Source organism: Lemur catta, chromosome X, assembly GCF_020740605.2.
Source record: "Lemur catta isolate mLemCat1 chromosome X, mLemCat1.pri, whole genome shotgun sequence".
Taxonomy (NCBI): Eukaryota; Metazoa; Chordata; class Mammalia; order Primates; family Lemuridae; genus Lemur; species Lemur catta.
Window position 1 is genome coordinate 24108675 of NC_059155.1, and position 4807 is coordinate 24113481.

At 39.9% G+C, this 4807-nt stretch overlaps 1 non-coding gene across 1 annotated transcript; it reads right to left on the reverse strand.

The window, feature by feature from the left end:
- Nucleotides 1–4407: 4407 nt before the first annotated feature.
- LOC123628926 lies at nt 4408–4523 on the reverse strand. Its single transcript, XR_006731806.1, has one exon. It is a non-coding gene; the product is annotated as a U5 spliceosomal RNA (small nuclear RNA).
- Between the last annotated feature and the right edge of the window lie 284 nt (nt 4524–4807).

Here is a 4807-nt window from a genome sequence, read left to right on the forward strand (position 1 = left end):
AGGTGAAATCTAAGGTAAACTATTCCCTGCTTTGGGCTTGGAGACTAAATGGATACACCATAGGTGTAAGGATGAACCAGAAGTAAATCAGCCTTCATGAACTCTATAGTTCAGATTTGTCATTTGGATGGCCCCCAAAATATCGAGGTTTAAACATGGATTAAGGTAATCCCATACTCTTAGTGCTTCCAGGCACCTGGCAAGGAGCAAGAAAATCCTTTCTGGGAAAAGATAATAGTATTCCAGGCCTCAAATTATTTCTATAAATAATTCTTCAAATAGGACATCCAACACTTAATTAAAGATAACCAAACACACAGTGAAAGACAACACAGAATGAGCAAGAACCATCAGAAACAATAGACAATGGAAATTGATCCACTAGGACTCCAGATGGTGATAAAAGCCTGATTTAAACATTTCTCAAGGAACTACAAACTACAAAGTGATACTACAGATTTGAAAACAAACCAACTACAAATTATAGAAGTGAGCAATATAACCAAAATTAAGATCTCAGTATATGAGTTTTGTTAGACACAGCTGAAAACAGAATCAATTAACCAGGAGATAAATCAAAAAGAAATTGTTCAAATGAATCTGTTTTCCCAACTGCGAAGGAGCCAGAAGACAATAGGAAGAGATCTTCAAGTTACTAAAAGAAAGTAACTGCTAATTTAGTTATGCCACTTCTGTACAGGTGAAAATATCTTTCAAAATTGAAGTAAAATGTGGGAAACACAGAAAAATGAGCAAGCCATTTTTATTCATAATTGCCAAAACTTGGAAGCAAACAAGATGTCCTTCAGTAGGTGAATAGATGGGGTATATCCAGACAATGCAATAGTATACAGTGCTAAAAGATATGAGCTATCAAGCCATAAAAAGACATGGAGAACATTAAATGCATATGACTGAGTGAAAGAAAGCAATCTGAAAAGGCAACATACTGTATGATTCCAACAATATGACATCCTGGGAAAGACAAAACTATGGAGACAGTGAAAAGATCAGTTTTTGTCAGGGTTTGCAGGGAGGGAGGGATGACTAGGTGGAGCACAGAGGAATTTTAGGGCAGTGAACTATTCTGTGTGATGTTGTAATGGTGGATACATGTCATACACATTCATCCAAACCCACAGAATATACAATACCAAGAGTGAACTCTAATGTAAAACTACACATTTGGGGAGATAATGATGTGTCAATATCAGTTCGTCAATTGTAACAAATGTACCTTTGCTGGGGGGTGGGGATGGTAGGGAACGTTGTGCATGTGTTGGGGAAGGGATATATGGGAACTCTGCACTTTCTGCTAAATTTTGCTGTAAACCTAAAACTAGTCTTAAAAATAAGATCTATTTTGTTTTAAGAATGAGATACACAAAGGATTTAGTGAGAAGGGCTAATATATGCTTAATGGGAGTTCAGAAAGAAAAGAGAAATAAAGGGGAAGAGAGAATATATCAAGAGATAAAAGCTGAGAATTTCTCAGAATTGATGAAAGAAAATCAATAGACTAATTTAAGAAGCCCATTGAGGACTATGTAGGAAAAAAAAAATCTATGCCTGACATATTAGAGTTAAACTTCAAAAAGTCAAAATGAAAGAGAAAAATCTTTTTTTCCAATTCAAACGAGCATTTATTGAGCCCATATTAAATGGATCCCAGCTATGAAACAGCCTTCCCCATCTGTGTACATTTCACTCCACTTAGCCAGGATCAATGCCTGTTGCCCCTCAGTGGGGTCCATCCTGTTTCTTTTGTTTTCTACAATTATGCAATCTTCTATAGTGTAGCGGTAGGCTTGTTCAAAAGCGTAGAATCTTCTTAGGAAGCAGTGGACAGGCCAGGTGCAGTGGCTCACACCTGTAATCCTAGCACTCTGGGAGTCTGAGGCAGGAGTATCCCTTGAGGTCAGGAGTTCAAGACCAGCCTGAACAAGAACAAGACCCGTTTCTACCAAAAATAGAAAAATATAGTTGGGCATGGTGGCACGCACCTGTAGTCCCAGCTACTCAGGAGGCTGAGGCAGGAGGATCGCTTGACCCCAAGAGTTTGAGATTACAGTGAAGTGAGCTAGGATGATGCCACTGCACTCTACCCAGGGCGACAGAGCAAGACTCTGTCTCGAAAAAAAAAAAAAAGTAAAAAAAAAAAAAGTAGAAAGTGGTGGATAGCACAGTGGTAGTCACAGCTAATGGAGAATTTGTTTCATTTTAAGCATGCACTGAGATATGTTCATTGCTTCCCATGGAGGTGCTGGACTGGTCTGGTGTTCCAATCAGGAGCTCTTCAGAATAAACAGCAGTGACATCTACAAAATCTGTACTCATGAAAGTCTCTGTCTGAACTGTATTGTAATCAGCTGTGGCCTTGGTGACTTCTTCCACAAAGGGGGAGGTGGCTGACTCCACATCAGCAGAGAATTCAACAGCCTGCACATTCTCCACGTATATGTGTGTGGTCAAGTCTAGGTCTGTAGTTGATTCTAGTAGGTCAGTGGTTGATTCTGGAGGTAGTGAAGGAAAAGTCATAGCCAGGGCACACAAGGCAGAGAAAATCAAGGCCTTTCTGAGCATAGTGCTGGCAAGGATGGCAGGAAGCTGGGAAGGTGCGAAGGCAGGTAGGCAGGCCCTGGAGTGTTGAAAAATCTTAAAAGTGGACAGAAAATAAAGATTATTTACCCTAAATGAAGCAATAATTAGAATGACAGATGAATTCTCACCTACAGCTTTGGGAGTCAGAAGACAGTGAAAAGCAATCTTCAAGATGCTAAAAGAAAGTAACTGTCAACTTAGAATTCTACACCAGTGAAAACAAATTTCACTAAAGAAAACAAAACATTTTCAGGCCAACAAAACCTGAGAGAATTTACCATCAGCAGACACCTACTAAAGGAAGTTTTAAACATTGTCCTTTTGGCAGAAAGATAATGATCCCAAACAGAACCTCAGAAATATAGTAGGAATTAAGAACAAATAAAGTGGTAACAATATAGGTTCTAAATAAATGCTGACTAGATAAAATAATAATGATAAAGTCTTGTGACATTAAACATTAATATATAGAATATTAAAATAAACCTATAGTTTCAGTTTTGCAAGATAAAGTTCTAAACATCTTGTTCTAGAAATCAATGTAAACATACTACCTCTACTGAACTGCACACTTAAAAATGGTTAAGATGATAAATTTATGGCTTTTTACAACAACAACAAAAAATAATAAATGACAATAGCACGTAAATTGGGAGAGTTGAACAGATTTTAGTGTTCCAGGGTCTTTGCATTATCTGGGAGGAGGATAAAGGTAAAGATTAATATTAGCATTTGATAAGTCATGGATGTATGTTGTAATTTTTTTTTTTTTTGGAGACAGAGTCTCACTCTGTTGCCCAGGCTAGAGTGCCATGGCATCAGCCTAGCTCACAGCAACCTCAAACTCCTGGGCTCAAGCAATCCTCCTGCCTCAGCCTCCCGAGTAGCTGGGACCACAGGCATGCACCACCACACTTGGCTAATTTTTTGTATATATATATATATTTTTTTTTTTTAGTTGTGCAGCTAATTTCTTTCTATTTTCAGTAGAGATGGGGTCTTGCTCTTGCTCAGGCTGGTCTCGAACTCCTGAGCTCAAATGATCCACCGGCCTCAGCCTCCCAGAGTGCTAGGATTACAGGCATGAGCCACCGCACCCGGCCACATGTTGTAATTTCTAAGATAACTGTTGGGGTTGGGATTGTGTTGGAGAGAGATGTCCTGGTTCTTTGGCTGCTTGCTTGGAAGAATCACAAGCAGGGCGTGTGTGACAGAGTGATGACAGACATGAAGCAAGCAGCCTTTATTGCAAAGCGAAGGGTACAAAGTGAAAGTATGTCCTAGAGAAAGAAGAACGGGTCTGTCCCCATGAGTGGAGAAGACCCTGAACATAATGACGTTTCTCCTTTTTATGTTGGTTCCCCAATTTTATGCTAAGCTGGGGGTGGAGTATTCATGATATTTCTAAGAAAGGGGTGGAGAGTTCTTTGAATTGGGGTTCCTCCTCTTTTCTGATCCTATGGGGTAACTTCCGAGGGTTGCCATGGCATTTGTAAACTGTCATGGTGCAGGTGGGTGTGATTTTTAGTATGTTAATGGGGTAAAGTTTACTGTCAGTCACAAGCTCTTAGCTTCTGCACATGCTCCTGGTCAGGAAAAGTCCCTAACCTCAAGTTCCTGCTGTTGTGGTTTCTTTCCTCTGTTCTTATTGGTCCTAGCCCTCAGCTTTTGACCACATCTCTGTGTCACCTGCTCTGCCACCTGCGTGCACTTAGCTTACCTAACAATAATTACCAGAAGCATTTTTTTAAAAAGATAAAACTTTGAAACTTATGGGAGTGGGAAATGAATGATTGTTTTTAAACTAACCCTGCCAAAGCAAAGCCTCAAGAAATCAGTTAAAAACTCAGAGTTGTTCCTCTCCATGGAAATCTTTAGTAAAAGGCAAAAGATTTATGCAACCTGAAGAAAAACAACAGTATGATGATATTTTATTTTTGAGACAGAATCTCGCTCTGTTGCCCCACCTAGAGTGCAGTGGTGTCATCATAGCTCAGTGCAACCTCAAACTCCTTGGCTCAAGTGATCCTCCTGCTTCAGCCTCCCAAGTAGCTGGGACTACAGGCACGTGCCACCACACCCAGCTGATTTTTTTTCTATTTTTGGTAGAGACAGGTCTTGCTCTTGCTGGGACTGGTCTCAAACTCTCGAACTCAAGTAATCTTCCTGCCTTGGCCTCCCAGAGTGCTAGCATAACAGGCATGAG